The sequence below is a fragment of the Vicugna pacos genome, chromosome 21 (genome assembly GCF_048564905.1).
Source record: "Vicugna pacos chromosome 21, VicPac4, whole genome shotgun sequence".
NCBI classification, from domain to species: Eukaryota; Metazoa; Chordata; class Mammalia; order Artiodactyla; family Camelidae; genus Vicugna; species Vicugna pacos.
The window spans coordinates 11,226,209-11,235,909 of record NC_133007.1 but is presented as its reverse complement, the minus strand read 5'-3'; the positions used below and the strand labels follow the sequence as shown (position 1 = coordinate 11,235,909).

Genomic DNA, 9,701 nt, shown 5'->3' with positions numbered 1-9,701 from the left:
AAGAAATGTATGTACGATGTATGTAAAATACTGTTTTACATACATTATGTGTGACTTAAATAATGCCCTGGTTCTCATGGAACTGTCCACAGCTTCCTGAGTTCACCTCTTTGTTTAGACTTTGCGCCTTTGTCCCAGAGGTTCCCCTGCCTGGACCGCCTTTGCCCTCTGTTGCCATGTAGAGTGTCTTATCTTTTAAGGTCTAGCTCGATTGTTACCACCTCTGAGAAATATTTCCGTAATCCTTCAGGTTAAATGGACCACTCCTTTCTTTGTGCCTCCATATGTCCTTGTATAGCTAGTCAATCTCTACTCGCAATTACTTACGTGTCTACCTCTCCTCCTGAGGACAGGGATCATGATCTTCCTATCTTGGCGTCCCTGAGCCCAGCATGGTACCTGGAACACAGTAAAGCTTGATAAACTCTTGTTACATGAACCATGATGCCCCAGGACAGGTTTGAATGGGTGCTTCTCCAGTCACGTGTGTGTGGGACGTCTGGGTCTCCTGTTCCCTGGGTCATGTTGGAGGAGGTGGCCACAGATGTCACGAATACAGACTCCTCTCAATACCTGGAACACTTCTGCTTCCAATTTAGCGATTTTGCCATTGAGATGCCAGCACTTTGGATACTGTGCCTCTAGGTGTTCATATAAACTTGTGGCTGTAAAAGAAAACCTGATTTTTTTTCCAAATGATTTCCAGTTTCCTTTACTGTTGCTTATAAAAATAAAATACTTATTGAAGTATAATCATTATCTTGTGCTGGTTCCAAATTACCTTTTTATGCTGTTATCTCTTTCCATCTTTGTGATTTTATGATCTGACAATACATTTGTCAGTCAACAAGTATTTACTGAGAGCCCTGCAGGGTTTCTCACATAACATTTTTAACACAGCTCATACTTTTCTTAGGTATTCTCCTGGTATTATAACTTTCGCTTCTAATATAGTTTAAATGAGAAAAATTTTTCACCTGAAGGTGTTTTGAAGCTCATAATCCAGAGATTGGTGCCTTTGATGGGGAAAGGGACAGTCAGTTGCAATTTATTGGCCTACTGTGTGCCAGGCAATATGCTCCACAATTTACATATATTATCTTATTTAATTCTCACACCTGTCCCGTGTGTAGATGGTCTGACAGCGCATTTTACTGCCAAGGAAACAGATTAGGTGGCAGGCTCCTATAACTAGCGAACGGTCAAGCCAGGCCTGGACCAGACTCGTTGGAAGCTACAGCCCACACTCTTTTCTGTACATTATTTCCTCATTACATCAATCTACTTCAAAGGCAAATGTTTGGTATGATTACAGTGGAAAGTAGATTGTAAATTCCTTAAGACTGGGACTGTGCGTGAAACTGAAATGTGCTGTTTGATGATCTGACATGTCTTTGTATCTCTTTTTTCCCTATATGCGAGAAATAGGACTCACACTGAGATTCTTCTCTAAACAGGTGGGAATGATGTGATGATCTCCCGCCCTCCCTCCTTCCATCAGTCCCAAAGAGCAATTCAAAGGACCCAACCCCAAAATTAAAAACTGTGCAGTGATGTTCATGATTCCAACCACATAGCCATTCCTTCCCATCTGTGCTGCAGCTACATAGGGCTCTTCCTTGTGAGTTACATAGTTTTTGTGTATTTTTCTGTCTTCTCGCTCTCTTTCTAAAAGATCCTAGAGTGGAGTAAAAAAATAAGCTAAGTTGTGTAATTTATAAGGTATTTCAAAATCATTCATTCATTTGTTCAGTCAGTCAGTTGAAGAGCTTGTTTATCAATCAACTTTGAGCTTTTTGGGGGAGGGTTTAGCTCAAGTGGTAGAGTGTGGGCTTAGCATGCACAAGGTCCTGGGTTCAATCCCCAGTACCTCCTCAAAAAAACCAAAACCAAAAACAAAAAACTTTGAGCTTTTTGATGTGTCTAAGCTGTGTCTGAAAAATGCACACTACCTGTCCTTGAGGAACTCTTAGGCAAGGATGCACACAGCTGACTATCCTGTGAACAAAGTCGAAAGGACTTCAGGGCAGTAAGGAATGAATCATTTGGAGGGGGAAGGATGAGAAAAGGGGAGAACAAGGAAACCAACAGAATGCAGGAGTCATGCGAGCTGGATGGTCAGCCTTTCCACAGACATTTTGACCACCTGCTGTGCGCTCGGCACTCTGAGGCACAGGAACTGCAAAGGTAGACACTACACATCCCCATCCTCAAGGCGGTCACAGAGCAAGGTGGGAAAGATACATCAGCAGCTGAGTGTCAGGTACCAAGAGGGATGTACAGGTTACGGTGCCACTGCACAGGGATGGGGGATTCTCTCTGGTGTGGGCTCTTAAGGGGAGGAATAGGCAAGAAATCCTGGAAGAGGTGGGTTGAGTGGAGTCTCGAAAGCTATGAAGGTGTTTGGGGGCAGGGTGAAGAGGCAAAGAGGCATGAGGCGGCAAGGCACATTAAAAAACTTCAAGTAATCAAGAATTGGAGAGAGAGTATGTGTCAGTGAGCAGCAGTGAAGGATGAGTCTGGATTGGTGGGCAAGGGTCTGGAACAGGGATGGCCTTGAATGCCAAGCTAAGGAGTTTTTATGCTTTAGGCTTTGGAAATCCACAGGAAGATTTTTTAAACAGGGGAATGATGTCATCAAAATGACATTTGAGTGTATGTTCATCCAAGTTATACATGGAAGTAAATGTTAAAAAGGGAAAATTTGACATTATTTTTCATGTATGTTACTGAAAATGTTTTTTCCTAAAACATTTTACAATGATATATTAAAATTAAAAGAACACAAATGATAACTAATGAATGGAATTTTTAAGTTAAAATTTTTTATTTTCAGATAATTATAGATTCACATGCAGTTATAAGAAATAATACAGAGAGATCCCAGGTACCCTTTACCCAGTTTCCTCCAATGATGTTATCTTATAAAATTATAGCACAGTTTCACAAGAGGGTATTGAAATTGATAGTTGAGATAAAGAACATTGCCATCATCACGAGACTCCCTCACGTTGCCCTTTTATACCCACACACTTCTCTCTCCCACTCATGTCTTAGTCCTTGGAAATTTATCATTTTTCCTATTTTGGATGGTGCTTCTGGTGTCAAGTCTGAGAATTCTCTGCCTAGCACTGGATCCTAAAAATTTTCTCCCATTTTTTCTAAAAGTTTGTAGTTTTGTGTTTTACATGTCAGTCCATAATCCATTTTGAGTTACATTTTATGTAAGGTGTGAGATTCAGGTCAAAGTTCTTCTTTTGTTTGTTGGTTTGTGGATATCGAATTGCTCCAGCATCATTTACTGAAAAGGCCATATTTCCTCTGTTGAGATGCTTTTGCCCGTTTGTCAAAAACCAGTTGGGCATATTTGTGTGGGCTACATCCGGGCTCTCTATTCTGTCCATTGAGCTACGTGTCTGTCTCTCCACCAATACCACACAGTCATAATAACTGTAGCTGCACATTAAGTCCTGGAATAGGAGAGCTTGATTCCTTCTACTTTATTACTTTATTTCAAAATGGTTTTAGCTATTCAAGTTCCTTTGCCTTTCTATATAAATTTTAGAATAATCTTGTCCATATCTACAAAAAATCTTGCTGGGATTTTGACAGGAATTGTGTTAAGCCCATATAAAATTTGGGGAAAATTGACATCTTTACTAATTTGAATCTTATAATCCATAACCATGATATGTCTGTTTATTTAGATCTTCTTTGATTTTCTTAATCAGCATTGTGTAGTTTTCAGCATGCAAGTCCTATACATGTTTTGATAGATTTACACCCATTTGCTTTTTATGTGTGGATGTAAGTGGTACTGTATTTTAATTAAGATGTCTGTGTATTCAATGCTAGTCTATATAAAACAATGGATTTTTGCATATTTGTCTTGACTCCTGTGACCTTTCTAAATTCACTTATCGTTCTATGAGTTTTTTTTTTTTACATTTTTATTGATTCATAATCATTTTACAGTGTTGTGTCAAATTCCAGTGTTCAGTACAATTTTTCAGTCATACATGGACATATACACACTCATTGTCACATTTTTTTCTCTGTGATTTATCATAACATTTTGTGTATATTTCCCTGTGCTATACAGTGTAATCTTGTTTATCTGTTCTACAATTTTGAAATCCCAGTCTATCCCTTCCCACCCTCTACCCCGCCCCCCCCCCCCCCCGGTAACCACAAGTCTGTATTCTCTGTCCATGAGTCCATTTCTGTCCTGTATTTATGCTTTGTTTTTGTTTGTTTGTTTGTTTTTGTTTTTTAGATTCCACATATGAGCGATCTCATATGGTATTTTTCTTTCTCTTTCTGGCTTACTTCACTTAGAATGACATTCTCTAGGAGCATCCATGTTGCTGCAAATGGCATTATGTTGTCGGTTTTTATGGCTGAGTAGTATTCCATTGTATAAATATACCACATCTTCTTTATCCAGTCACCTGTTGATGGACATTTAGGTTGTTTCCATGTTTTGGCTATTGTAAATAGTGCTGCTATGAACATTGGGGTGCAGGTGTCATCCTGAAGTAGATTTCCTTCTGGGTACAAGCCCAGGAGTGGGATTCCTGGGTCATATGGTAAGTCTATTCCTAGTCTTTTGAGGAATCTCCACACTGTTTTCCATAGTGGCTGCACCAAACTGCATTCCCACCAGCAGTGTAGGAGGGTTCCCCTTTCTCCACAGCCTCTCCAGCATTTGTCATTTTTGGATTTTTGAATGACGGCCATTCTGACTGATGTGAGGTGATACCTCATTGTAGTTTTGATTTGCATTTCTCTGATAATTAGTGATATTGAACATTTTTTCATGTGTTTTTTGATCATTTGTATGTCTTCCTTGGCGAATTGCTTGTTTAGGTCTTCTGCCCATTTTTGGATTGGGTTGTTTATTTTTTTCTTATTGAGTCGTATGAGCTGCTTATATATTTTGGAGATCAAGCCTTTGTCAGTTTCACTTGCAAAAATTTTCTCCCATTCCGTAGGTTTTCTTCTTGTTTTATCTCTGGTTTCCTTTGCTCTGCAGAAGCTTGTAAGTTTCATTAGGTCCCATTTGTTTATTCTTGCTTTTATTTCTTCTAGGAGAAAATTTTTGAAATGTATGTCAGATAATGTTTTGCCTATGTTTTCCTCTAGGAGGTTTATTGTATCTTGTCTTATGTTTAAGTCTTTAATCCATTTTGAGTTGATTTTTGTATATGGTGTAAGGGTGTGTTCTAGCTTCATTGTTTTACATGCTGCTGTCCAGTTTTCCCAACACCATTTGCTGAAGAGACTGTCTTTATTCCATTGTATATTCTTGCCCCTCCTTTGTCGAAGATGAGTTGACCAAAAGTTTGTGGGTTCATTTCTGGGCTCTCTATTCTGTTCCATTGGTCTATATGTCTGTTTTTGTACCAATACCATGCTGTCTTGATGACTGTAGCTCTATAGTATTGTTTGAAGTCTGGGAGAGTTATTCCTCCAGCCTCTTTCTTTCTCTTCAGTAATGCTTTGGCAATTCTAGGTCTTTGATGGTTCCATATAAATTTTATTATGATTTGTTCTAGTTCTGTGAAATATGTCCTGGATAATTTGATTGGAATTGCATTAAATCTGTAGATTGCCTTGGGCAGCGTGACCATTTTAACAATATTGATTCTTCCAATCCAAGAGCATGGGATATCTTTCCATTTTTTAAAGTCTTCTTTAATTTCCTTTATCAATGGTTTATAGTTTTCTGTGTATAATTCTTTCATCTCCTTGGTTAGGTTTATTCCTAGATATTTTATTACTTTGGGTGCTATTTTAAAGGGGATTGTGGTATATAATTCTTTTTCATGTTGCTAATTCTATTTGATAATATTTTGTTAGGTATTTTTATGTCTAAATTCACAGGGGATATTGATCTTTAGTTTTCTTCTTATGTACTGTCTTTGGTTTTGTTATGACATAAAACTAGCTGCATAAAATGAATTGGGAAATGTTCCCTCCTCTTCTGTGTTTTGGAAGAGATTGTGTAGAATTGGCGTTAATTCTCCATTAAATGTTTGGTAGATGTCTCCAGTGAAACTGTATGGTCCTGTAGATTTCTTTTTGGGGAGTTCTTAAGTGAAAAATTCAACTTCCTTAAAAGTTGTAGGGCTGTAGGGCTATTCAAATGATCTATTTCATATTGGGTGAATGGTGGTAGTTTTTGTTTTTCAAGGAGCTGATTCACTTGTCAAATGTAGGTGTGCAGAGTTGTTTGTAGTATTCATTTGTTATCCTTTTGACATCTGCAGTGTCCGTATCAGTATGTCCTGTTTCATTCCTGGTATCGGTGATTTGTGTCTTCTCTCTCTCTCTCTCTCTCTCTCTCTCTCTGTGTCAGTCTTGCTAGGGTACTACCAATTTTATTGGTCTTTTCAGAGAATTTACTTCTTGGTTCACTGATTTTTCTTTGTTTTCAATTTCATTGATTTCTGCTTATACCATTATTATTTCCTTCTTTCTACTTACTTTGGGTTTATTTTGCTTTTTGATTTCTAGGTTCTTGAGATGGGGGCTTGGATTATTGATTTGAGACTTTTTCTCATTTCTAACACATCCATTTAGTGTTAAAATTGCTTTACTTATGTCCCACAAATTTTGATATGTTGTATTTTCATTTTCTTTCATTTCAATATTTTAAAAAATTTCCTTCAGATTTCTTCTTTGACCCATGGATTATTTGGAAATGTGTTGTTTAATTTCCAAGTGTTTGGAAATGTTCTTATCTTTTTGTTATTGATTTCTAATTTGATTCCATTGTGCTCAGAAAATACACACTGCATAATTTAACTTCCTACACATTTGTTGAGGTTTATTTTATGGCCCAGGTCTATCTTGGTATATGTTTTGTGGGTAGTTGAAAAGGATGTGTATCCTGCTGTTGTTAAGTGGAGTGTTTTATAAATGTTGATTATATTGCTGGTCGATGATATTGAATTCTTCTATATCCTTGATGATTTTATGTCTAGTTATGCTAACAATTGTTAAGGGAGGAGTGTTGAAATCTCCAATGATGTGGATTTGTCTATTTCTTTTCTCAGTTCTATCAGTTTTTGCTTCACATATTTTGGAGCTCAGTTGTTTGGTGCATACACATTTAGGATTGCGATGTCTTCCTGGTAGATTGACCCTTTTATCATTATATAACATCCCCCTCTGGGTCTGGTAATTTTCTTTGCTTTGAAGTCTACTTTATCTGATGTTAATATAGTCACTCCTCTTTCCCTTTGATTAATGTTTGCATTATATATCTCCTTCCATCCTTTTACTTTCCTCTGTTTATACCGTCATATTTAAAGTGACTTGCTTGGAGACAGTATACAGTTGGGTCATGTTTTTAATCCACTCTTCCAATCTCCGTCTTTTGATTGGTGTATTTTGATCATTTATGTTTAAAATTAAAAAAAAAATTCTTTAATTTCTTTTTAAAATTTTTTCTTGGGCAGAGAGGTAATTAGGTTTACTTATTTATTTTTAATGGAGGTACTGGGGATTGAACCCAGGACCTCATGCATGGTAAGCATGCACTCTACCGTTGAGCTATACCCTCCCCCCAATCATTTATATTTAATGGAATTATTGATGAGGTTGAAACATGCCATTTTCTTTTTTGTTTTCTCACCTTTTTTTTTCATTTCTTTGTTTTCTTTTCCCTGTCTTCCTGTGGGTTATTTAAATACTTTTTAGATAAATATCTATAGTGTTTTTGAGTGTATCTCTTTGTATAGCTATTTAAATGATTGTTCTAGAAATTTCATTTTACATACATAACATATGGCAGTCTATTGGTGTGGTCAATTTACCAGTTTGAGTGACATATAGAAGCTTTAACTTCCTTTTATTCCTTCTCCATTTATAAAATAATTGTTTTAAATTTTCCCTCTATATACATTTAGAACTATATCAGTCAGTGTTGTCATTTTTGCTTCAACCATCAAGCATACTATAGAAACTCAAGAGAAGGAAAATCTGTTGTATTTACCTATATTTTTGCATGATAGCTCTTCCTTTCTTTTATTGTTCCTTTTCTGTTTAGAGAGCTTCCTTTAGCTATTCCCTTAGGGTAGTTCTTCTGGTGACAAATTCTCTTAGCTTTTCTTCATTTGAGACTATCTTGATTTCTCTTTTATCCTAGATATTTTTGCTGGATATAGAATTTGGGGCTGACATCTCTTTTCTTTTAGCACTTGAAAAATATTGTAAAATATTTTTACTTGATAAAAACTCTTCTGACTTCCATGGTTTATGATGAGAAGCCCGCTATCATTCAAATTGTTTTTTCCCTTATAGTCAAGATGTTTTTCTCTGGCTTTTTTCAAGATTTTTTTCTTTGTCTTTAGTTTTCAGGAGTTTAATTATGATGTATCTGGGCGTGGATTTCTTTGAGTGTATCCTGTATGGGGTTTGCTAGGATATTTTAATCTGTACATTTATGTCTCTTGCCAAATTTGGGGAGTTTTCAGGCATTATTTCTTTAAGTAGTTCTTCAGCCCCATCTGCTTCCTCCTCTACAGCTCTATTGATGTGAATGTTAGAACTTTGGTTATAGTCCCAAAAGTCCCTGAGACCCCACTCACTTTTTTTTTTCCAGTCTGTTTTCTCTGTTCAAATTAAGCAATTCCTGTTGTTCCATCGTCCAGCTCACTGTTGAATCCATCCACTGAGCCTTTTATTTTGGTTATTGTTCTTCAATTCTACAGTTTCCATTTGGTTCCTTTTTATATCATATTTTTTTGTCAGCGCATTTATTTCTTTGCTTAGACTTTCTGTAGTTTTCTTTGTTTTATATATTTTCTCAATTGTTTATTGAAACACTTTTATCATGGCTTCTTTAAACTGTCAGATCATTCTAATATCTCTTTGATTTCAATGTTGGCATCTATTAATTGCCTTTTTTCATCAGTTTGAGATCTTTCTGGTTGTTGGTATAATGCCTGATTTTTCAATTGAAAATTTTCATATTGTGTTCTGAGGCTCTGGATTTTACTTAAACCTGTTTTTGTTGGCTTTTCTGGTACCACTCTGGCAGGGGAAGAGGAGGTATCACTTCATTACTGGAAAGTGGAGGTAGAAATCCATGTTTCCCACTTGTCCTCTGTTGACGAATGACTCTGGAGAGAGCTGCTCCCTGTTACTGCCAGGAGGAGGTGAGAGTTCCAGCTTTGTATATGTTATCCACTGACTCTGCAGTTAGAGTGACCTTGTCACCACTGGGCAGTGGTGAAAGTCCTGGCTTTCCCCAAGGCCACCTCTGACAGCACCGCAGAGAGCAGCGAGGGAGAGAGGCTCCTTGTTACTACTGGATGGTGTGGAAGTCTGGGCTCTCAGTGGTCTCTACTGACACCATGGGTTCAGGGGAGCTCATTATTGGCCGGTGAGAATGAAAGTCCGAACAGCCTACATGACCTGTTCTGACGCCACCTGGGGGTGTTAAGGTGCCTAATTATAGTCTTATGAGGAGGATGTCTAGGTTCCCACTTGAACTTCGCTGGCATGCGTGGGAGTGGGGCCACAGATATTTTCTGCGGTGTGTGGCTGGCGTAGAGTTGTTACTGTCTGAAAAGCTGCTCTGTCTGCGAGGCTGCCCTTGTCCCATTCCTTTGACTAGAGAGAGAAGGCTTTTTGTCGGGGCTTGCGTCGTCGGCCTGTTGGTGTTTCTGAGTTGTTGAGTTGTTCAGCTC

The 9,701-nt window shown here is 37.6% G+C and overlaps 1 non-coding gene across 1 annotated transcript; it reads right to left on the bottom strand.

The window, feature by feature from the left end:
* Positions 1-7,498: 7,498 nt before the first annotated feature.
* Positions 7,499-7,571, bottom strand: TRNAG-ACC (transfer RNA glycine (anticodon ACC)). The gene has a single exon. It is a non-coding gene; the product is annotated as a tRNA-Gly (tRNA).
* Between the last annotated feature and the right edge of the window lie 2,130 nt (positions 7,572-9,701).